Source organism: Camellia sinensis, chromosome 11 (genome assembly GCF_055761805.1).
Source record: "Camellia sinensis isolate YWXY chromosome 11, ASM5576180v1, whole genome shotgun sequence".
In the NCBI taxonomy this organism is placed as follows: Eukaryota; Viridiplantae; Streptophyta; class Magnoliopsida; order Ericales; family Theaceae; genus Camellia; species Camellia sinensis.
This window is the reverse complement of record NC_138971.1, coordinates 67,008,486-67,035,299: the sequence shown is the minus strand read 5'-3', so window position 1 is coordinate 67,035,299 and position 26,814 is coordinate 67,008,486. Positions and strand designations below refer to the sequence as shown.

At 37.1% G+C, this 26,814-nt stretch overlaps 1 pseudogene; it reads right to left on the bottom strand.

Annotated features, from left to right (window-relative positions):
• Positions 1–7,459, bottom strand: part of LOC114301535 (histone-lysine N-methyltransferase, H3 lysine-9 specific SUVH5-like) — a 32,978-nt pseudogene extending 25,519 nt beyond the window's left edge.
• Between the last annotated feature and the right edge of the window lie 19,355 nt (positions 7,460–26,814).

The window sequence follows — 26,814 nt, the reverse complement described above, 5'->3', positions numbered from 1 at the left end:
ATACTGAACCAACCTAGTCTGTCACCCCGTTGGAGAATAGGGAAAGCTGCGACCTTGGTTAGGAAGAAAAGTAGTACCTGCAGTTCAACCAAGAAGAAGCGAAAGATCCCCAGCAGCATGAGGTAAGTCATTGCCAGTTGCCCCTGTAAGGTACCTTTACCTCTTAGCCATTATATTGCATTTTAGCCACTACATTACAGTGCATTGCATGAATCCTCAACTTTCAAAACCGGCTTCGCGTAGCGTATAAGTCCAACTTTCAAAACCGGCTTCGCGTAGCGTATAAGTCCAACTTTCAAAACTGGCTTCGCGTAGCGTATAAGTCCAACTTTCAAAACCGGCTTCGTGTAGCGTATAAGTCCAACTTTCAAAACCGGCTTCGCGTAGCGTATAAGTCCAACTTTCAAAACCGGCTTCGCGTAGCGTATAAGTCCAACTTTCAAAACTAGCTTCGCGTAGCGTATAAGTCCAACTTTCAAAATCGGCTTCGCGTAGCGTATAAGTCCAACTTTCAAAACCGGCCTCGCGTAGCGTATAAGTCCAACTTTCAAAACCGGCTTCGCGTAGCGTATAAGTCCAACTTTCAAAACCGGCCTCGCGTAGCGTATAAGTCCAATCTTCAAAATCTTCTTGCATATCATTTGCATTTTGCCCCTGCCTGCGGGCACATCTTTGTCTATCTTGTCTGCTTTGTCTAAGTCTTCGGCCTTGTCAAAAATGGGTCGTCTCTGGGCTTTGACATTCACTCCCGTCATTCTTATGACTTCCGAGTTCTGTCAAAGAGGGGCAACTGTAGACACCCCATTTTTGACCGACCTTGAGACTCAGACGTCACCAGTTGAGCACTTGGTGATATTGCATGTAGTGCTTGTTCAGAAGTCTCAGAGTCGCGGCTGCGAGCCCTGCCTCCGGACTTCCGAACCCTCTTCTGTGCCTTGCCTCGGTTTGCGAACCAGACTCGGTTTTCTCGATTTCTTTTCCTGAGGGAAGGGAGGGGTCCAGTAGACCATCTCTCAGTGGCCGTGGGCTACATTTTGTGGCCGCAGGCCATTTTGCCCATTTCGGAGTCCGGTTTCCGGTTTTTCGGGACCGTTGGTCGTGTGCCTCGGTTCGGGACCGCTTAACCATCTCCGTTTACTCTAAATTTTGGCATACATCTTATTTTCTCCCTTTTGAGGGACACTGGGGTCTGAGAAACCCACTTCGTGGCCGAACGCCACTTTCGGTGCTTAACAGCCCATTTTCGGGACCCCAAACTGCGTGTTTTGGCCCCCGAGCATTCGTTTTGCATCGGTTTTCGTTCATTTTTGGCAGATGCCTCTGTTTCATCACCAGGGAGGTCACTGGAGGGTGGGAGGGCAGCAATTATCTTGGAAACCAGTTATGTTCCATTTTCGCCCTCCGACACCCGTTTTTCGCACTTCCGGGCCAATGTTGAACACCTTGGAGCCATTTTCTTCAAACCCAAACCACATATTTGTGATGTACACGCATGGGAGGACCCTAAAAGTTCATGGCCGGCCACTAATGTTTCTTGACCCTTTTGAACCCCTCCTTCCGAGCCAATGTTGAACACCCTTGGGCCACTTTCTTGAACTTTGAACCACATATTTGTGATGTACACACATGGGAGGACCCTAAAAGTTTATGGCCGGCCATTAATTCCATTTGAACCTTTTGAACCCCTCCTCAAAATGGCTTGTTCTCTCTCCTGTTTTAGAGTTTCCAAATTCGAACCACAGGGTTGTGAAGAGGGGACACGGGAGGCCACCTTTTTGTGGTGGCCGACCACTATTTGAACTTGGCCTTTTTGACCCCTAGCCGGCCGGCTAGGGGTGGTGGCCGGCCGGCCACCTGAAACAAAAATAATGGGCCGGCCATGTTCCTCTCTCTGCACACTTTACAGCTGTACGGCTGTTTTCCCCAGAAAATATCTATATCCGGGGGATATTTTGTGGGGGAACAAGAGCCTCAATTCCCTCCACTTTGGCCTAGAGTCTTCTCTCCCTCTCTTGCATTTTTTGCTGGCCTCCCAACTCAAGAAAAGAGGGTTAGAAGGATTGGTTGGAGCATATACATACATATCACCCCATTTCCTTCAAGTTTTGGGCTCCATTTCTTCATCATCATCAAGCTCCATCACCACTACTCCATTCCAGCAGCAAGGGGAGGAATTCCAGCAGCTTAAAGTCATCAAAGTTGGTCCAAGAAGCAACAAAAGCATTGGTCTTCAAGGGTGAGTAGCATTTCCCCCTTTTTGGTCCATTTCTTGCACCTTTTGTAAGCCATACATGCTTATTGATTTGAGCTCCGACCAAAACTGAAAAGGTCATTTTTTTGAGCTCATTTTCTTGTTTCATTAAGGGCTCAACCCGGTTTGAGCCCTTCATATTGCACTTGCTTCAATATCCTCCTTGAATGCTATTTTCTTGCATGCTTTGGCAGCCTATCATGCTTCTGTTTTTGGTCTTTTTACAGGCCTAGAAATAGTCTTATTTTGACCTTATTAACATGTTTCATTAAGGGTCTTTGGCTGTTTGGTGAATATTTTGTAGACTTTGTGTTATAGCCTCTTTTGAGCCTCATTTTTGTATTGCATTTCTAGCATGTTTGTATACTGTTTTGGAGTTTTTACAGTTCTGTAAATATGCATATTTTTGGTCCCTCTTCAATGTTTTAGAAGGGAATTTTTCAGTTTGGGCTTTGCATATACCACTTGCCTCTTTGGCCACCTTTTGGCCCTTTTTCTTGCATAAGAGCTTAGCCATATCTATGTTTGTTTTTAGGGTTTTTACAGTTCTGTAAAGTGGCTTATTTTTGGCCCCTCTTCAATGTTGTTGAAGGGCCCTAACCTATTTGGAGTTAGCAGCTGTGAGTTGCTTCATAATCTCATGTTTAGGGCCATTTTTGCATGCCATTGTTGCCCTATCTTTGCTTGCTGTTTGGCCATGATTTGTACTGGTAAAATGCTTATTTTGGGGCTACCTTGCTTCTGTCTTTTCATTCCATGTACCAATTATGCATGCTTTGTATAGCTGTAGTTCATTCTATGTGCCTAATTTTGCATTTCGGGAGAGATTCCATGCATCGGGTGTGTTTTCGCCTCATTTCGGGGCTGTTTTCCCCCACATTTCATTGCTGAAAATCCATTAACATGTTTGCATGCCATTTCCATGCCATTGCATTGCATATACCATTGCCTCGGTTTGCGTGCCCGTGTGCACGCATTTCGAGGCACTTCATTTTCATCCATCGGCCTCTTATGTGAGTGCGGCTGAGGCTCTCTCATGTTAGTATAAGTCCATGTTGCATTTTCCATGCCATTTTAGCCATAGTGCATTGCATATACCATTGCCTCGGTTTGCGTGCCCGTGTGCACGCATTTCGAGGCACTTCATCTTCATCTACCGGCCTCTTATGTGAGTGTGGCTGAGGCTCTCTCATGTTAGTGTAAGCCCATATCACATTTCCATGTCATTTACATTGCATATGCCATTGCCTCGGTTTGCGTGCCCGTGTGCACGCATTTCGAGGCATCTCATTTTTACAGGATAGTGCATACTAGGTTGTATCTTAGATCGCATTCTGTCATTTTCTCGATTTGCGTGCCCGTGTGCACGTATTTCGAGGCATGTCATTCCATAGCATTGTGTATGTTAGGATTGTATCTTAGTTGCATTTCATGCATGTCATGCATATTGCATCGTGTTCGGAATAGGAGTTAGCCCGGGCACGGGAAACGAGGAGCATTTCGTACTCCGAGTGACGGAATGTATCTCAATTTCCTAGTCACCGACACTCCGGATTATCCATGATGGAGTTAGGTTTTAGCTGTGTTTTCATGTGCATTCATCCTATATTGAATTGTGCATTTCGACTCCTCGGCCATCATGCCTCGGTATGCGTGATTGGTGGCACGAGGATCGAGACATGCATATATCTGTGAAAATACATTGCTATGCCCCTTTCCTGCTCTCTGTTGCAGCAAAATGAAGAATCAGCAACTTTTCGGGACTTGGCACGCGTTTCAAGAATAACTGCTAAACAGAGGCTAATTGGGGCATCCCGGTGGATTTCCGCGCAAGACAACCCGGACATGCATCATCCATCAGAAGCAAGGCAGTCCCTGGCTTGCATGCCAGTTTTATTTATTTTCTTAGTTGATTTGTTAATTAATTAGGAATTTGTATATTATTTGGACTGTAATATTTGGACTGTAACATTCTTTTATTCGGAACTGTATTATTTATTCGGACCCTCTGCGCGAGGGCACAACTGTAATAAGTGTGCGTGTGTGTGTTGTATGTCTCCCAACCCCACGTCTTTCTCCATTTTATTTATCCGCTTATGATGGTTAGATTAGGGCATGTTTAAATTAGCATACAGTATGACAGCATGTTTGCATCATTCATCTGTATTGCATGCACCGGGCTCGGCGCATCATACTAACTGCATTGTATTTTTCAATTCTAAATTGAATACATGATAGTTGTAGCATCTCATATGCCATGTTTAGAATAGCCGAGCCTGCTATAGTTGCATTTTGCATGTGTTGCATTAGGCATTTCTGTATACTTAGGATTCATGCATGATTTCTAATGAGTTTCTGTTTTGGCTTGGAGTACCCGGTAAGTTTTATGCTTTAACATCCTTGCATGCGTGTGAGTGACTGCCATGAATAGCATGCTTACCATGAGGCTATGTGCTTATATGATATAACTGCCTGAATGCCTGTGGGTGAAGGTTGGGTTACTTGAATTGGAATAAATCATCAACTATTTGTTTTAAGCCCACTAGATAGTGGCAAAACCATCTTTTCTAAGCCCACCTGAGGGTGGCAAAATCTGCATTTTAAGCCTACTTGCGAGTAGCAAACCATCTTTCAAATAAACAAACATGAAATGTTTTGTTCTAATTCAGGCGATCCAGTCTATACTTGTGTGCTGTGCGCATCACATAGTAACCTAGGCTAATAACCGGAATAAGAACTCACAATGTTTTCAAAAATAGATATCATGGTTAGTAGAGGCCGATCTTTGATCGGGCGAGCGGGGGTGCTCACGAAGTGACCTTCCCCAATCGTACCCAAGTTCCCGAGCCGAGGCAACTTTGTTGATGACGGACACGTGGCCTTTGGCACCGAGTCAGGGTTTCCTAAATTTCACATTAAAAAAACATTTAGGTGACGACTCTGTATCTGGAAAAGCAGTCCATGTTTGGCACTTCTTTCAAAAATCTGTTTTTCTCAAAACGATTTGCCGGATTTGGACTCTTTGGTTCAGACTTAGAACCGTGACAAAATTGAGAGTCCTGAGCTGTAGTGACCCCAAAAATGAACAGAACGGGAGCTCGTTCCTCCCGGGGTGTTCGGGGACGTCTACAATCCTGCCAGTGCACTCTACAGCACCACAATAGCAACTCTTCATCTTAATATTTCCATTCGAATCTCGAACCTGATTGACTAAGTAATTATAGTGATAAGTCAGCTCCTTCAAGGGAGGAATGTTTTCTGCAGCAAAGAGCATTATGTGGGGTTTACTTTGTCCTCGTGATCATAAAGGACATTCTGAGCATAAAGGTTAGGGGAACAACTATGGTTGATGAACCTCCCCACATTCCCACACTGTTCTGCATCGACCGTGAAACGCTCATCCTCCACAACTTCACTAGAACTTGACTGTACAACAGGCTTGAGAGTCAAAAGTCCACCAATAGAGAACAATCACTGAAATTGTGTCCACTATCAAACAAGTATTCATCATTTTGTGTTTTTTCAGCTTCCTTGTCTTCAAGAAGCTCCCCAATATACTCGCATATAAAACTTCTTGAAGGAGTAGAAGTTAAGGATCTAACACCCCAGCCCCTTGACTTCGTTTTGAAGATTTCAAGCTGTATTTTCATGCCATGCTGACTGACTTTATTATAGCAAGAAGGAGGGCATTTGCAAGAAGGACGACACTCATATACCAGAGGCTTTGCTTCAACGATAGCCCCTTTGCAGTTGTATGGAATCTTTCCTCCGTTATTGAACATACATGAGCATTTTTTAGAGTCCAAGCATCCACCAATACAATCACAACCCTTGGGAGTAGTAGGGCAGTACCAATCAGGATATTTCATCTTAGTTATATAATTGAATTTGGGTGGTCTCTTATTGTTTATGGTGTTCACAGCACAAATGGGAAATAACTCTTTCCCTCTTGATATATCACCAACACAAAGACCCTCCCAAATTTTAAATCTTTTTGATTTCTTCACTTCTTTCCAAGCAAGCTCTGGTTGGCCTGAAATTCTCTTTAACTTGAACTTAAAAACCAGCTTACCATGTGGCCCTACATCATGTGTGTACCTCTCTACTGTATACAAGCCATCATATGTATATGTCAGAACAATCTTGGCTCTTGCATTCAAGGTAGATAATTTTGTCTCTTTAGAACCACGGATTACCCGAACAGGATTCTTTGCTGATATACTATTTTTGAGAGCCAAGTTTCCTCTTTCAAGTTTCTAGTCTTTTGGTTGTTGTTTATCCCGACCAGTTATATTTCCTCCATGACCAAAGTATATTAAAACATCAGGGTTGTCCAAATCATCTGCATAACCACCTGAGGCAACAATGCTTGTTGCAATGATCATCCCGCCATGTTTCATGTAATCAATACCAGCCTGATAGAGACGATGCATGCCAACAAGAGCAAGCTCCACCCAGTATTGAAACTCATCACCTACATCGACTCCCGACACTGATCCTATTATCTGTTTTCCTATGTTAACTTTTTTTTTCCTATAGCTCTGATAATTTGTGCTGCTTTCAGATCAGGCCTTCTACTCAAGTATCCTTGTTTCTTCAACTTTGCTTCTTCTCCTTGCAAGAGCTTCCTACAAATAGCTTGGAATAGATGTTATATTTCCCTCACTTTGTTACACACATTACCATGACTTGAGCTATCAGGACCAAAAGGAGGCAAGATCACCTAAAAATCATGTGGACTCTGACCTGCAGGAGAATCTTCATCTTGCTCACATATGGAAAAATCTCCCTTATCCTTGACAACCTGTGCACCTTTATTTTCATATAAAGCGTTTCCAGAAGGAAGCAATTTCTTCTTCATATCCCTCTTTTTGGCATTTCTATCTCGAACATGCCTATCCAATTCTTCAATGCCAGTCCTTGCTGTCTTTCTCACTAGACTGCATTCCTCTTTAGCTCTCACTGTCACTCTTGACAGCGAACCCTGCACAGCAGCCTCAACTGGAGCAATTGAAGTCTTGTTTCCCAAGACAATTCTCAGATGCTCTTCTTTAGTCGGACAAATAACATTAATTCCACAAAAATGAGGGAATTCACGAATAGTTCTAACCCTTCTCCTAAAATATTTAGCTTTCAGGTTAGTCTCTTTCGAAACATTGCCATCACGAATAGGCCACTCTGGAGGAAACCATGTTTTTGCACTACCATCCCATCAACCATAAAAATAATCTCCAATACAATTTTGCTTTATGGTGCACACTCACTCTTCACCACAGCCTGAACTTCCACTTCGTGCAACTCTTTTGACAATTCTAGTGCATTATTTTCTAAAGCTTTTGGCAAGCCACTTCCTAGAGGCTTAACAATAGGGGACAATTCAGCTCCATTGACCTTCCCAGCCGCAACAACCACCTTCCCCAACAAATCATTCAATATGTTGGGCAATTCCAACTTCACCGGACTTTCCGCTAATTGATGAGATGATGATTCACTCCCAATTTCAGAAGCTTTGACACAATCACCCTCTGGAACTTTCACCATCTTTTAATCACCCACCAAATTCTCTTTATCACCTAATGATGCTACTACCTCAGTATCCTGGGGCATCAGATTGATAAATAAAGCATTCTGTCCACACCCATGTGGAAAATGGCGAACAACATAAACCTTTTGCTTCTTATACTTAAGCGAAACACCAGAAGAGGTGCAATAACCATTGTACAATGACCTCTTGTTAGAACTCCCATCAAATAAATCACCATTTGACAAGGAACCAATCCTCCTCAATAACTAGCAAGCAAACTGGCTCTTTGTTGTTGTCAAGAAAAAATGCAGCAAATAGAAGAATATGTGATGAAAAAAAATACAACAAATATAAATTAGTGCAGACAAGCTAATGAATATGCATATGAACAGGAAAGAGAAAATAGACAAAATTCATGAGATGTATCTATGCATTAAAGGTACGAGAAGCTGTGAAACTAAACAAATTAGAGTTGAAATGTAACCAACGATAAATATAGAACACCTAATATGTTAGAAGTTGCAGTTCTGGTCAAGAGAACATAAACTGATTAGAAAGGACACCAATCAACACAAACTGATTTGTGTACGTGACAGTAGTTGAATGGAGAGAGTTCTTGCATACTTTCATTATTTTTGGTAATAGTGGAAATTTCAAATTTGGCTCGTGGTTTTCCTCTCTTTCATTGAAGGGTTTTCCACATAATGTTTGGTGTTCTATGTGGTTATGTATTTTTTCTTGTCTCCTTAATCCATTGTAGCATTCTTCAGTTCACACTTGCTAGGGGCTGGAAGTGTATTTTCCTTAGAGCCAGCCAAACCCAAAACCGAATTGATCTTGGTTGGTTCTCAGTTTTAGACCCAAAATCGAACCAACCTAACCCGAGCAAATTTCGGTTGGATCAGATTGGCCTCGTACGTCTAATTGTGTTGTATAAAGCTTGACCTACTCATTGTTTTATTTTATTACTACAATGAAAAACGATAGAGACCTATCTAGTGTCCGCATGAGACTTGGTGATAACTAATAACATTCTATTATATAAAACATACAACTCATTTGGTATGAACTTTTATCATACAATTTTGATTACCAAAAAACTACAGCAACCCTGTATTTCGTTCCAAATATTTACTTTTTCCTAGCGGTTATTGTATTGACTAAAAAGTAAAATCAATTGCTACCCACTACACAAACATAGACTCTCTCTTCACTCTTACCCACCCATAATCTCCATATTGACAGTTTCAAGTGCATGCGGTGTGCCCAATCAAACTATAAAACTTATAAAATTTTGTAGAAGCTTTTCAAAGGATCGGTTCACGGGTTAGTTCGAGTTACTAGTCACCAACCCCACACAAAGCCAAACCGAATTGGTTGAATTTGAAATTTTTTGGCATATAACTGAATAGAAACCAATGCTAGAACTGTAGAACTAAACCAAACCAACCCATGAAGGTAGGACTGGTTCGGTTCACAGTTTATTTGGTTCTTTTGTCCCAGATGTGAAATAAAACCAATTGGGGTTCAAATACAACAAAATAAATTACGTTTGGAATTTACCAAACAATAAGAAGATGCCCACCCATTCTAAGAAACAGTTGAAATGCTTTCTAAGGAGACTAAAATACTGTCAGCTAGGGCACCATTTGACATTGACAGCATTCCCAACAATTAAAGACAAAAAATTGATTGTTTCGGTAGGGGTATAAATGAGTCGAGTGGAGCCAAACAATAAGTTGTTCAAGTTTGACTTGAACTTAAAAATTTTCAAAAATTGTTCTAGCTTGATATGTTAACCTTTGAGCTTTTAATTGAACTGGTAATGAGCTAAGTATGAATCGGTTGGTTTTTGTAGTATATAACTAAGGCATCGTTTGGGAAGTTGGTTATTTTAGTTTTTGACTATTTTAGTAGGCTAAAATATTTGTATTTGGGAAGATGGTTAGATTTTTTTTAGTTGAATGTGATGTTTGTAAGAGAAAAAGTGAAATTATCATAGGTTTGATGTGACATTTTATCTTATTAGTTATTTTAGTCTATTTTATCTTTTTGTGGATTTTAGCCCAAAAGCAAAAAATAGCCTTTTCCAAACAAAGCCTAAGCCAAGACGGTTAGTAGGTTATTCAATTTCGACTTAAAAACTTAATGAGTTTTAAAATATATTCCAAATAGACTTGCTTCTGTAAGGAGTCAATCTCAAATGGAAATTGACAAACCGAATATGAGTCGAGCTCAGAGTAGCTCGATTCATATTATGGCCTACGTTTTGGTGGCTTAAAAAAGTGAATAAATTAATTTTTTTTAAATGAAAAAGGAAATTTATAAATATAAATTATTATTTAAAAAAAAAAAAGGAAAATGGTGTTGAGAAACAAGTGATTTACACGAAAACAACAATGGCAAAGAGAACCGAGACAATTCATGCCCAGTATTGATGCATCCTAAGTAAGTGAAGACGCAAATTTAAGAATATCCAGTTCCAACCTAACTTGAAATGACTCATAACCCATCAAATAGACCACCAATCAACAATAAACATGAGAAATTAACTATTTGGAAGCTGAGAGAGTAAAGAAAACTTAAAGTAACGCTAAAATCAGGCAAACCAAGTAGAACGCGAAAGAAAACGAGAAATGTGAAGTGATTCAAATTTAATAATATCCAGTTCCAACCTAACTAAAAATGACTCATAACCCATCAGATAGACCTCCAATCAACAATAAACAGAAGAAATTAACTGTTTGGCAACCAAGAAATACTAACGAAAAAAGAAAATGGATGAAAAAGTAAGAAAAAGCTAAAATTAGCACTAAAAATCAACTAATTATGTAGAAACGTGCAAGAAATTGAGAAATGTGAAGTGATTCAAACAAAGATTAAAATTAAAACAAATCACAGTTAGAAATGTAAAAAAAATAAGGTTTAAATCAACCTGATTTTGAGAAGAAGACCAAGAGATTCTTTGAAGGACCTAATGGTGATTCGTTGGTGGACTTGTGCAGAGAGTTGGGATCGAAAATTTAGGGTTTCTTGGTGGAAAATTTATAAGCGTTTCTGGAAAGAACTCCATAAGAGAGTGAAGGAAAAGTTTATGCTTTATATGGAAAATGGGAATTGAAAGAAGTTAATTTTCATTTGACCATGTGGCACGAAATGAAAACGGGATTATTCTTGAAGCGGTTAGATGTGTGTTACTGAAAAACCGTTGCGACATTTCAGCAAGACATCGTCGATCAAGCCCGATTACGCGACTAATTGGTTTTAATTAAAAATTTAATTAATTATAAATTGTATTTTGTTTAGAACACTCAGCTAGAACTTCTATGGGCTTAATCTTAGATATTTTTGGTTAAAAATATATTATTTGTCCAAAATTTATCCATCTATTTATCTATTCAAATGTCATATATTTATATATATATATATATATCACATATTAATTCAATTATTTGTTTAAATGTTAACGATCTGTATTCGTGTCACTTATCTATTTATATATTTGTTTAATATCATCAATCTATCCACCTCATTATCACCAACCGCCGCTGACCACTACCACCACTGACCACTACCACCACCATCAACCATTGGTGACTTTCAGATGACTTTTCTAGCCAATTTTTCAACACCCTCAGAGATTATAGAAGAATGGGAGAATTCTTTGGCTCAAGATTGCTTACCATTCAAAGTGAACTAGTAGGTCTTATATAGACAACTTGTCTCACTTCTTCATGTAGTGCGCATTATCCCCATTGTCTTGGGGCAAGGACATTTTGTTCCGTTATTTCCTTACACGTATGCACTTGTTAGAAACACCACTAACTTGGAAAGGTCACTAGTTGTCCCCCACAAACCATTGGGGCATGAAAAGCACTCAACCAAGCATCCATTGGCCGAGCTACCAGTAGCTCGGTTAAGCCTCTGATCTTCGCCCATGAGTCCTATGCCGTGTTGCCACTGGAACAAGGAAACAACTCTGCTCAGTCCTACACAGTGTGGTTGGCTTGGCTTGATTCTCACAAAGGACATCTCGGCTGGTAAAAGGGAGGTCGACTAGATCTGTAAAGAAGTCTCAAGTCCATCTTTAGTGTGGCCCATCTAATCAGAAAGCAGTGGGCTGAGCTCAGCCTTTTTAGCATGGCACAAACTCCCCTCTCATTATACATAAGAAGTAATACATGATGAGGATTATGTCGATCGTGTGTAAGTATATCTTTCTCTTTCTCGACGTATTATTGCTTTTACTTTATATGGTAAAGTATTATCATCGTATTTGAAGTTGCCATGTTTTCCCTTAATGTGGTTGCACAAGGTATTTGCTGTAGAGTTATCTTCTCTATGAATAAAAATGATTTTGTAGCGAAACTTGCTTTTTCTTTGGCGAATTCTACTAATGAGATGTCGTACATTGCTTGGATAATCTCTTTATGTTTTGTATAGAATTGTGTCAATTAGGAATTTGGCATCTTCTTCTACCCATAACTTTCCCCACTCATTTTCTTCGGCGATTTGTAATCCACAACATAAAACTGATGCTTCGGCGTATTCTGAAGATTTCATTGGTATTGTATCTACAAAAGCATAAATGCAAATTCCTTTGTGATCTCTTAATATTCTTGCACAAATGGCATCTACTTCATTTGGATCTTTGTCGTTTGGGTAGGTTCCTCCATCAAAGTTTAATTTGATCCAATCTTTTTTTGGTGGGCACCAATGTATGAGATGTTGTTGTTGTGCGGTATTAGTATGTGTTGTTGAAAGAGTGTTTGTTTGAAAAGGATTAATTGTGGCCTCAATTATGTTTTGAGAACTACTTTATGTTATGTTTGTTGGGAATTGTAAGTCATAAGAGATATATGTTTCTGGGTGGTTGTAATAATATTGTGGGTTAGAATAAAAAATGGTAGGTGTGTTTGGGTTATAGTAATAGTGATGTGAATCAATATAGTTGGTTGGTTGGGCATGTGAGAGAATTGTGATTGGATAGTAATTGTTGTAAGTTTGAGATGATAAAATGTAATGTTGGTTGTAAGGTTGGGAGTCTTCATAGTTAAGAAGAGCATTCCATACTGCATTCATATTGAATGTTGTAGAGTCATTGTCATCCATATTGAAAGGTGTGTATTTTTATTTTTATTTAGTCTTTTTTTGGGTTGTTGAAGTCAATTTAAGGCTAGAATACATCTTATATATAGAGGAATTTTTAGGACAAAATTTATAATTTGTAACAGGTTTGCTACATGTGAATAGGTGTTGTTATATATGCAAATACCATTGTATAGCATATGGTAATGCTTGTGGATTTTTTGTTTGTATGTATTGTTGAAGGCTTTTTGGGGGTGTGTATTGTAGGTAGAAGTGTATGTTGCCTTGTTTAGAATGAGTTTGCAATCACATGCATATTATTGGTATATCTGAAAGTTTTTAGATGAGGAGTCATATGTAATGAGTTTGGCTGTATATTTGATTTTTATTCTTGTTATAATTTATTATGGAAATTCTATTTTTACATAAAAGTTATTAAAAAAATTCTACAAGAATGATATGATAAAGTTATTATTGTAAATAAATTAATGTTTAATAGTGTTTTATTTTGAAATAAAATAACAACAATGAGTCACATCATTGCAACTGATGTTCATTGCTAGTAATATTTCGATGTGGGTCTGCATGTAAAATGCAATATTATTTTGTTAGTTTATAATATGTGGGTTTGATGGGCTCTCAGTTTTTTTGTTTTTTGGGTAAACTACCAATAGGTCTTAAGGTAGAATTTAAATTTTTATTAGTGCAATTAATGTGTGCGTATAAAAAATACCGCGTTAATTTGAGTACATTAATAATTGAAGACAATTTTTTCTATAAACATTGTGAAATAAAATACTCCATAAAATTAATAGTATTGACTAAAATATGAAATAATTAGAAGAGTAGAACTACATTTCCCTAATTTAGCCCTTCTAATTCCACTCCCAATTACTTGGCCCACCCCTATGTGAAGCGATTCCACACCCCTCTCTCTGTGTCTTATCTTCAGCATCTCTAATTTCACATCATTGGGAGTGAAATTTAAGGAGCAAAATTAGGGGTTATTATAATTAGAAATCATTTTATACATGGTGAAATGCAAAAAAAAAAAAAAGAAAAAAGAAAAAAAAGAAGCAAAAGTTAGTAAAATTAACTTTTGTAAAATTAATGATAAAAAAAGGAGTGGCAAAACTAGACAGAAAACTGAAATTGGATAATTATCGCTATAAGAGATTCAATTATTTGGTCATTAAGGAGCACAAAAGAAAAGGATAAAAAGAAGGCTGATTGACAAAAATGAAAAAAATTTACAAGATAATGATCTATCTAGACCTAAAGGATCAATTCCAACAAATATTGGACTCAACAATAAGTCTGGGAACCTAGACCTAGCCACTTAGATTTTTCTGGGTGGGTGGTTGTGTGGTGGAAATTAAATTTGTGGTGTAGAGTTCATATGTAGAATAAATTTAAACAACAAGACGATAATTCTAGGTAATTTCTGGATTCGTAGTATTACTGTTAACTTAAACCATATATGTTTATTTGCTAAATATTAAGTTTTTTTAATGTAAACAATGTTTGCTTAATATTATAATTTTGCTTAATTGGTGAATGTAATGAGAGTAGTTTCTTTGATGGCATGTTATTATTATTTTTAAAATTTATGATAAGTTGAATTTTTTTGATAGTGTTATATGACTTTTCTTAAGAATAGATTATATGAAATCGTAGTTTCAAACATAAACAAATTGTGTTTAAATGGTTTGGTTCAAATTGGTTCAATAATTTTAATGGTTTGGTTTGATTACAATTTTTTTAGAATTGTAGACAGTGAATTGATTCTGATTTCATTTCAAATCCATCCAAACGGGATCATGCTTACCTCTAGTGGTGAGCTTTTGTCAGCTCTCCTTCACCAGTTGGCTGGATAATGCAAAGACAAATTATTCAAGTCAAGATGAGCAACAAATAGAATGAATTTATGGCCATACATACTGCATTGGTGTATGTTGTAACGCCCCAAAATAAAAGACAATAAACCATCCACCATATTCATTAAATACCAATACATGAATATGTAATTATCTCCCATTAGTTCCAACTGATTTTACAAAAGAGTAACATATGCAGATATACATTCACAAGCCTTATCTTGAATCTATAGCATATGTTACATAATAGAGAAATAGAATGAAAGTTGAACAAATAAGAAACGCCCTAAAGCCTTACAGCTTTCCAAGACAGTGCTTGGTTACAACAAAATGGATTTAAATCCAACATAGTTAAAGCCCAAGGCTTGTACAAAATATGTGACGCCCCGAAATAACTTGCTGGAACACACCATAATTATACACGATACAATAGAATAAAGTCCTCTTCCTCATTGAACTACATTCAAAATGTACAATTCCCATGATTACACATTATACTCAATTCAGGTACATAGGTAAGTTCAACGAGCTAGAAGGCTATACAAAAGAACTTGCCACTAAGACACACAAGGATGTTCCAGTATCAATCTAATATAGCAAAACGTATATACATTATTGATACAAAACTCTACACTTCTATGATCTTGGGTCCAACTTCCCAATCAAACAAGGCACGAACTCCCTTGTTACTGCGGTGGTACATCACTAGTTCTTGAAAAACCAGATAGGGTTGAGCTATATGCCCAGTAGGAATACATTTAACCAAGTATCTAATCGTTTGAACAAGTCTAAGGTACTATTGGAGCTACACAACATAATAAATAAGAAGACAATCAATTAATTAATAAATAAGGAAAATAAATCACATTGCCTTCTATAGCTGGTTTTTTGCGCTCCTCAGAGGGGTTAGTCTCCTCAGGTACGATAGCCTTATAGTTCGAACTCCCGTGGTTCTGAATCTGGTTTCATAAGTGCAATGTGAAATAGAAAAAAGAATTAGAGTCCAAGTCCGACAAATCTTAGAAAATCCATTAATCATCAGAGATGCCAAAAATAGACTACATTGCCATGTTTCAGAGTTTCCACCTAAATATTTTTTAGAAATTTAGGAAACCCGTGACTCATGCCAAAGGCCACTTGTCTGTCATAACCAAAGTGTCTCGGCTCGAGAACTTAGATATGAGAGAAGAAGGTCATGAAGTGAGCACCACACTCACCTGATCAAAGATTGACCTCTACTAATCATGATGTGATTTTTATATACATTATATGCTCTCATTCTGATTATTATGCTAACTTACTATGTGAGGCAAACAAGTATAGACCACGTCACTTACTTTGGAATGTTTTGATTTCATGTTTGTTTGAAAAGAGTTTTGACTATGTGCTACTTGAATGAAAAGCAAACTCATATGTACATTTATCAAAGTCGTTCCAACTTAAACGAAATAGCTTTTATCCACAAGCATTCAAAGAGGTATTTCAAATAAGCACGTAGCTTCATGGTAGTATGCTTGACATGGAAACACAAACGCACATGTAATATGGTAAAGCAAAAATGCTCACCTAGTATTACGAGGCAAGCCAAAGAAAAAGAAAGCAATTTTGAAACATACTTGATCCTATATGCAAAATGGCTAATGTAACACATATAATATGCAACTAATAAATTCAGCTACTAAAATGTCATGTGAAGTAACTCAAAGCATGAGGTCGTGCACATAATCATCTAGGAATTGGTAAGAGCATTATACATGATGAGCCAAATTTTAGTGTATGCAAAAATGGATACAAGGCATGGTAATGATATGAAACAAAAAACATGATGATATAAAAACAAAAAGGAGAAAGAAATGAGGGTTAGAAGACATACAAATACTACAAGTTTGCCCTCACACTAGAGAGTCCGGATGAATGTCCTAATTAACTAATTATTACAACACAATTGAATGAATGAATGAATGAATTAATTAATTATTACAAATTCGAATGAAACCAAAGCAACTAATTAATTACAACATACAAATGTAAAAGCTACTAATCTAATGGACTTGAACGGGAGGCGAGGAACCGCATGCGCACAACCGAACACCCTCCGAAAACCTCTCTGTTTGCTGCTAGAACCTGCTCTGTTTACAGTCAGAAAATTGTTCTGTTTTGGCCTTAAGATCTACTCTATTCTGTTGTAAAAATACCATTGCCTGTACAAAAATTGGTGGTCGGCCGGCCTAAGAGAGTGGTCGGCCGTATAGAATGATGGCCGGCCGGCCATTGCTTCTGGGGAATACCTTGCTACGACAGAGTTGAAATAGAGCAAAATAGAGTGTTTCCACGAGATGTTTATCCTTTCTGCCCTTCCCTATCATAAAGATGATCAAGTGAGGAGTAGATTCGATTCTCAAATCATCAATCATCGCAAATTTGTTACATGATGATCTTAGAAACGATAGGACAAGAGCTCAATAAATGAAACAAAAGATAGACAATATCTCCTCCCTATTATGGAGTTACCTCAAGGGAGGGGGTAGACTTGCTTCATGAATCATCGAACATCACTGAAATAGTATGCGATGATTCAAGACGCAATAGCTTCAATATAACGGTTAAGCCAAAGCAATAGAGAATAGAAAGCATAACTTGACCTGAGAAATGAACTTTTCGAGCCCTTTTCTACGGGGGAAACTACAAAGGAGGAATCAAACTCATTTAGAAGTGATAATGAATTCGAAGTCAATGCCGAAATGAGCGATAATGACTCCAAATCCAAACTTGATAATGAGCTATAATGAATCTGTCACGACCCAAACCCGCCCCTAAAAGTTTGGATCATGACCGGCCAGTAACCTTAGATTACCTTCGGCCCCAAAAACAAAATTTCATAATATTCAAATCATATCGGGGCTTTAAGTGGAAGAAGAACAAAAATAATATATGTCCATTAAGCTGTGCATACATGATAACTTGAAATGATTAAACCATTTAACTACACTTTCCATATTTACATGTACAATAACATAACTTATACAAATCTCACACGCTATATGAAAGACTTCAAAATAAAACTAGACTTGGAAAAATAACACTACGCCTCTACACGGAGGCACTTCATGGGTGGCTTGACGGAGAGGCGGACTTTGGGATAAACTCTACTGCTGATCCTTCGATTGCTCACCTACATACATATCTATACAAAAAAAAAAAGAGAAAAAGAGTGAGCTAGAGCCTAGTGAGTAATATCAAAATAAAGAGGTTAATGAATGGTGTCCACCACATTATGTAAACATGGCTTACAATTGCGAAATATATATCTTAAATTATTTCCAACTATCATTTTCATAACAAACACGTATCGTATCAAAATCCGTTCAAATACAAAGAGCCCGAAGGCGTATCAAAGGGACCACAAGAGTCAAGCAAAGGGTCAGGATCACATTTCAAAAAACGACATCGATTCATTCATATAAAATAACATTTCATAAACATTAGTCATATGACAATTTACAAACATCTCTATTCACACTTATAGAACGGCCTCAGGCCCACATAAAACAGAACGACCTTGGGCCCAATATAATAACAGAATAGCCTCAGGCCCAACATATTAGCAGAACGACCTCGGGCCCATCATAATAACAGAATGGCCTCAGGCCCAACATAATAGTAGAACAGCCTTATGCCCAGCATAATAACATAACGGCCTCACACCCAATATAATAGCAGAATGGCCTCAGGCCCAACATAATAACAGAACGGCCTCAGGCCTAATTTAATAGCAGAACGGCTTTAGGCCTAACATAATAATAGAACGGCCTTAGGCCCAACATATTAGCAGAACAACCTCAGGCCCATCATAATAACAGAACAGCCTCAGGCCTAACATAATAGCAGAACGGCCTTAGGCCCAACATAATAGCAGAACGGCTTCAAGCCCAATATATAGCAAAAACAACCTCGGGCCCAACATAATAATTTAGTTCATGAAATTCACTCATGTTGAATAAATACGATCTTCAGAAAGTATAACAATTATGAATAGTTAAATAAATAAATAGAACACATCCTTATAAAGGTATTCTCACAGTGGTTTCCAGAAATTGTTAACCGGCCTTGAATCTTGACCTACAGTCACAATGCATATAGCACAACATATCAAAATATAGAATTACTCTCTTGATCAAATTTACTTCTTTTAATCTTTTCTTAATCCAATAAACCGATTCCTTACTTTGCTTCTTAATCAATTCTTTATGTTGGTTCTAAACTTATTAGTTCTCAATGAGTCATAATCCGTGTCTAGGCAAATAGAAAGAAACGAAAGGAAACCAAGTTAGGAGAATAAATAGCATGAAGCGGTTAGAAAGAAAGTGAATAGCCTTCACTAATTTGAACATATCTATTTGTGTACTTAAAATTTGGATATGATACCCATTGGAAACTAGATTTCCGGGGCTTGAATTTAGGCTCAAGAATCGTCTAAAATGGAGTCCGGATGAGGGGTTAATGCTTATTTAAAGTTGGCTGAAATAGGATAATCCGCACGTGCGGAAATCCAAACTACACGTGTGGTTCTGGGCTTCCAGCAGCAGGTCTGAAATTTTAGTATGTTCTAAAATGGTTTCCTTGCATGTTCTTGGGCTAAGGCTCATTGAAACTCAACATAAACTTCATAAATTCATTGATAAACATGAGAATAAGATTGTTTTCCAAATCAAAAGCATCAAGACTTGGTTTAACTCAAGAATCAAGAATCTTTAACAAGAATTGATAAACTCTATTTTTGTTACAAAACCTAACATTTCTTCCAAATTCATATAGATCTTTATTTCATATGTAATTTTATGAGTTCAAACCATACAAAACCTCAAGATTGAGGCTCAACTTCTCACAATCAACTTCAAGATAAGCAAATATAAGGGAATTAACTCTCAAATCTAACAAATGCAAGGAATCCATGTTTAATTTCAAGATTATAATTTGCTCCAGCTTATGAGTTACAACCCTAACTCATCTCTAATTTAAGTCTTGATTTTACACAGCTAAAGAGGTATTCCAAGAGTTTTAGTTGGTTTACACATACCTTGAATTAAATTCTTGAATTCCCTTACAATTCCTTCAATTTCTCCATGTTCCTTCTTCAATCTTGAGCTTTTTCTTCTTTCTCTCATGCTTCTCTCTCTTCTCTCCGGATTTTTCTTTCCTTTCTTTTGTTGAGTCTTTCTCAACTAAGGTCCATATATCTATACATTAATATAAGGTATACTATTTAATAAAATCAATTTAATTCATTCTGAATTAGATTTTTACAAAATTTCATATTATGTTCTAAAAATCATGCTAATCATATATATGCGGTTGGTTTCGGTTTATCACGCCTCTAAGGCTTTCAATTTTCAGTCTAAAGGCCCAAATTTCAATAGATTTTCTTATAACCGACAGAGACAACTTCAAATCCTTATAATTCATATCTTAGACATGCAATTCCATAACAACCATAGAATTACACTAATCATGACTAATCACAAATCCTACATAATTTAAATAACCTAATTTGACTTCCATTAGAGCTCAATTAATTATATTTAAATTATCAGTTTGAATCAGAATTTTTTAATCAAACTTCCAAAAGGTTCCAAATATTAAATTGAACTTATTATCATTATCAATTTCGGTTTTGTAAATCACTAAGGCTTTCAATTTCAAATCAAACCCAAAATCCTTGTCAATAAATTTCATATTCAAATTGGATACCTCATAAATAGATTTAATTCGCAATAATCTTAATTCCCACTCTTCATAACGTAATTAACATCAAATCTCAATTTTACAAATCTAAATCAAATATTTAATTAAACCTCCATATGGTCTGATACTCGAAATTAAAATAATTCAACTCACTAATTATTCTTTCTTGAGCCAATTAGGCTTTCAATGACTAATTCCAAATAAATCTTCAATAGAATTGTATACAAATCAGTCTCCATAATTTTCATAATTCCTATATTAAATGAGAATAGTAGGCAATTAAAATTCAAATCTCTGTCACTAATTAAATATAAAGTATTACACGATGGGGTTATTACAGAATCTTTCCTTTATGATTTCCAAGGGTCTAACTAGAAAATTAGTCCCTTAAAAGTAATGTACCGGCGATAAAGGGAAGTGTCAAACAAAAGATCATGCTTAGCATAAGAGAGGTGTAATGCCCTGGTAATGAACCTCCGAAGAGATTAAATCATTTAGCATGAGGGGTCTCTTTCTTATGCCTTGAATGACAATCTTTTGTTTGATACAACTCTTAATGAAAAGAAACAAAGAAATGAGGGAGATTGCAAAGTGCCAATGAAAAGGTGGATGATACAATGACATGAATATATATATATATATATATATGATAGCTATAAAAAAATGAAAGAAAAGACTATCAACTCAAATGGATTGGAAGCTATGGCCCATACACCAAATCCATGAGGACTTACAACAACACAACTATAATATTCAAAGCATAAATTAAATAAACACATTAAATAGCCCCTAAACTCCAAAAATAGTTTCCAAAACTAAAAGAAATAAAGTGGAAAAAGGCAAAGCAACAAGCTATGAAACAAGGCCAAAGGAATGGTGGCTAACCCCTCCTCTTTTTGTGACTTGAAATCACATTTTAAAGCTTAAAATAGCTTTGAAATCAGTATGAAAATACAAGAAAAAGAGAGAGAAAAAATGGGTAAAGAGTTCAAATATTACCCTTTTCAAGAGAGGGTGTTCTTCTTGGTTGACAAACCAAAAGCTTAACACTCTTTAGGATATGAAATTATCTTCAAGAACCTCAGCAAAAGCCTTAAGTTTAAGCTTAGAAGGTGTATGTATAGTGTATGTATATTGCAAGAGAGGAGGGAAGTGTGTTGGACAAATTATGGCTCTTGGAAAAATTTTCTAACCCCAAACCATGAGGGGGGCCTTGTATTTATAGAAAAATAACATCTCAGGTCGGAAATATTTGAAAGAGAATAACTAGCTTGAAGATCATGCATGGAAGCAGCTGCAGCTGTCAAAATATTTGCTCTTGATAAACATGGTCGGCTGGCCAATTTATTGTACGGCCTGCTCATAAATTGGTAGGCCAGCCAATTATTTTGGCCCTGCTGCTCACTGAGTGGTTAGGCTAAAAAGGGTTTTGGTCTAAATGTGGTGGAAGGTTTGGGTTTGAAGCTCGAAACTGAATTCTTTTGCTGAAGATTCGAACAATTTGCATAATGTAACTTTCATCATCGAGTGTTCGGATTGAAGTGCCCCAGTCTTAAGGGCAGTCAAAATAGGGTGTCTACACCTTCTCATACCAAACCATTATCAACAATGGAGAGCAAATCAAACCATGAGTCCTTTTAAAAGAGTCCAAAATCACAAACACGAATCATTTTCATTTAAAATCACCCCCACATTCACTGATTATTACACAGCAGGACGTGGGCACCCAAAAATATTTAATACGATCTCCACATTTATCGACTATTATACGGCAGGACGAGGGCACCCAAAATCATCTATTTTTCCACTTTTACCTACTATAATACGGCAGGACCAGTGGACACCCAAAAATATTTTCCCATATTCGTCCAGCGATAAGCTTAGACAAGGCAATTGGGCACCTTAACTTTCCGCGCGAGTACCAACACGACACAACCTCATCAAAACCGATTCTTAACCCGAACTCATACTCAATGTACCACTTTACCAACTTTCAATTAATTAATGAGTATTCAACATTGTATGAGATAAAATACAAACATTACATTCAAGAAAAATCAATTCCCAAACCACAATGCCCTACCACAACAGTGTCCATATGTTTCACCTTTTTGTTGTTTCTCAATATTCCAAGAATTTATGAAAATTCCAATCCAAATACCATTTTCTACTCAATTTAGAAATTAGGGTTTTATCAAAGTTGGGGCTTTCTCCCCTTCTTCATATATAGGTATTTCTTTAAGATTAATATACACATTTTATGAAAAGGTTTGGAGACATTTTAATTAAAGTTGGGTAATATGTTCCCTTATGTATGAAATAGAAGTTTAATCCAATTTAATCATCATATCAAGTCTCAAGTCACAACAATACCACAGATACATCTTCAAGACAAAGAAATACTAGGTTAAAAGTAACCATACCTCAAGCTATGAGCAAAAGAACCAAGCTTCTTGATGAGCTCCTCACCAAACAAAAATCCAATCGGTAGCAAGGATGTTCTTTACATGTACTCCACTCCTTGCAAGTAATTTCAACTAGATCTTAGAGGAATGAGGAGTATTTTGGGTAAGAAACTTAGGGTTTTTCCGGTTTGAGACAAGGAGGAGGAAGAGAAAAAGGAAAAGTGGAGAGAATAATCCAGAAGGTACTTTTTAAATTACTGGGTTCATGCAGATCGCTCGAACGCAACTTCTTTCGCTTGAGCGGACAACACAGTTACACAAGGATCGCTTGAGCGACAATTCCATCGTTCCAAAGAAAAATGAAAAATCCTAGAATTTTTGCAGAGCAACAGTGAAACTATTGGGAGCTCACATTCTACGCTCGAGCGCAACTTCCTACACTCGAGCGGCCTCGCCTGTAAACTTGCGAGATACTTAAAGCAGCAATTCTCCGCTCGAGCGACACTTTCTTCGCTCGAGCAGTCACCTGGAACAAGATGTCACAAAATAAATACAACAAAATAAAAAAAATGAAGTTCTTGTTTCCAAGTCCTCCCAAGCTATTGCCTTGGCGAAGACATATCATCAGCACTTGAAAATGTTTTTCCCACAAAGGGTGAGCCAAAGCCCAGTAGAAATAATCCAACACAGTATATAAATCTTAACAAAGATATAAGGTGATATTCATATGCAATGCTCGTCCCAAAACATTTTTATATCACTTTCCCAAAACCATGCTATGCTAGGATTATCACAATTATGAAATCATTTCCTTTATGATAGAAAACAAGGCAGTGAATCACAATCTCTGGGAATGTCAAAACAAATACAACCTTTCATGAAAATTTCGTCCGTAGGAAATCGTAGATCGGCGCCCATGTAAATGTAGGCTATACAAGCACTACTATTGCCATTTCACGAAAATTTTGTCCATGGGATCGGTACCCATGTATACGCGTAATTTTTAGGACTTTTACCATGGACACACAGGTCAACTTATTTCAACGAGGTAACACTTACTTCCTAAATTCACCCATTTTTCTCAAAACAATGCACATTTTCAATGTAGTAAATATGCAACAATGCTCAATGCAAAAGGATGAAAAATTAGTTTCAATTTTCTATTCTCATGCAATTTCTACAACAATCATAGATATCCTCCACCGATAGCCCAAACAGATATTTCTAAACAGATAAACAATTTTTAATAAAGATGAACTTTCCAAATTTCAAGATGTGAGTGATAATACATATCCAACTCTACCATCCTCATTAATATCAACCCAATTCCACATTTCCAACATCAATTTCATTTATCCTTTCAAAATCAACATTTAATACATTTAGGGTAAAACCCTCATTTCTTTATAAACCAATTTCAAAAGTAAAAATCTACTAATTCATCATAACTCAACAATGAATACATCCTTTTAATCATTTCCAACAAAGCATTTAAAAACCCTTATTTTGAAATCAAACTAAACCCTAGGTTTGTCCAAAATTACACCAAATCAAAATGTTGTTTTATAAAGACAAATATCTAAGTTAAAAATCATAAGAAAGTGCGGAAAATCCCTACCTCAAGCTTAGAAGATGAGGGAAAGAGTGAAGGAACTTCAACAATGCCCAAACCACTTTGTTCGGATCAAAAGGAAGCCCACGATGTACTCTATCTTTTTAATAAAGGGACATGGGTGAAGAACTCAACGGATCTAGGTGTATTTGTAGAGAGAACTAGAGTTTTAGAGAGAAAGAGAGAGGATGTAGATCTAGGGTTTTTAGAATGTTTAGAGAGAGAGATATGAAAAAGTGATCTAAAAAGTGACTTTATAGACTGATATACGTGCAGACCACTTGAGCACAAGAAATGTCGCTCAAGCGACCAGACACAATAAGTGTCATCGCTCGAGTGCAAGAAGTGACTGCTCAAGCGAATAACACAAACTCCCAGAAGTTTTACAGGCAAACAACCATCGCTCGAGCTCAAGAAGGACCGCTCGAACCAACACCGCTGTAGCTCGACTTTTTCGCACCCCCTTTCGGAAGTTCGAAATAAGCTCTACAGTTCGGACTTCTGAATCTAATTTCACAAGTGCAATGTAAAATTGATAAACACCAAGGAGTCCAAATCCGGCAAATCTTTTGGAAAATCAATTTTGAATCAAATTACCAAAAATGGACTGTTTTGTCAGATACAGAGTCGCCACCTAAATATTTTTGGAAAATTTAGGAAACCCATGACTCATGCCAAAGGCCACGTGTCCGTCATCACCAAGATTGTCTCGGTTCGAGAACTTAGGTATGAGAGGGGAAGGTCATGAATTGAGCACCCCCGCTCGCCCGATCAAAGATCGGTCTCTACTAATCATGATATGAATTTTATGTACATTATATGCTCTTGTTCCGATTTATTAGGCTAGCATTACTATGTGATGCGCACACACAAGTATAGACTAGCTTGCAAGATTTGGAACATCTCGAGTCATGTTTGTTTTGAAAATTGTTTCGAATATGTATCACTTGAAAAAATGATTGCATATAAACAATGCTCAAATTATTTCAATTCAAGCAATAAGCCTTCATCCACCATTATACAAGCAGTTTATCATTTAAGCACTTAGCCTCATGGTAAGCATGCGAAACATGGCAACATCAACACTCATGCAATATGCTAAAGCTAATAAAAACTTACCTAGTACTTCAAGCCAAAAAAGAGAAATGAGTTAGAAAAATGCATGATTCCTAACTATGCAATATGACTAATGCAACGCATGCAATATGCAATTAATTAGCTCGGCTACTAATACGGCATATGAATCAATGACATAGCATACGGTCTAAGTACGTATTCAAAGAAGTGTAAGCGATAACAATGTAGTTAGAATGATGAACAAAGCCTCGGTGCATGCGATACAAATGGATGCAAACATGAAGTATGCTTAATTGAAACATGATGCCCCTAAACTAAACATCGTAAGCAATCAAATAAAAGGGAGAAAGACATGAGGTTGGAAGACATACACATTATTACATTGCGCTCTCATGAAGTAGAGTCCGTATGAATAAACTAGCTAATTAACTAACTAATTAAAGCTAAGCTAATTAAGATAATTAATACAAAACAAATGAAATTAGCTAAACTACTTAACTAATTATTACAAATAAATATAAATTAACTAACTATTCTAGTTAACTAACTAATTACAAAATGAAATTGAATAAGTAATTAACTAACTAATTAGTTACAACACATTTAACTAGCTACAACTAATTAATTACAACAAGATTGATTTACAAATATGATAACGAATGAAACAATTAATTACATTCGACAAAATGTGTAAGTGAAGATGGATGAAGGTTGCATGCACAGCGCCTAAGAGCTACTCTGTCTGTCCAAGCCTACTTTGTTTCACCTTCAGCCACTGCCTCTCTTTTCCTACAAAACTGCATTGCTGGCCAAACACTGAGGGCTGGCCGTGCATCATTGATGGCCCGTCGGGCATCAATTTGGTGCAAAACTCTGTTTTTGTGTTCTGAGGTGAACCAGTGCAGATAGAGTGTCCTCAAGCTCTGTTTGTCCCTCTCTTCCTCTTCTGTCATGGGAAAACCTCAAGAAAAGGTTGCAATTGGTTCCAAAGCCATCAATGAGTAAATTGATTACTTGATGATCTCGGATACAATTTTGGACAAAAATCAATGAAATGCAAAGAATAAGATCACCATTCCCTCTTATCATGGTATGAACTCAGAGAGGGAGGTTGCAACGCTTCAAGAATCATCAAAATGCCATGAATTAGTATGTGATGACTCTTGACACAAGGAACTTGGCATAACGTTCGGCCAAGTTGGAGCAATTCTAAGCCATTTTCTTTATATGGGTTGATC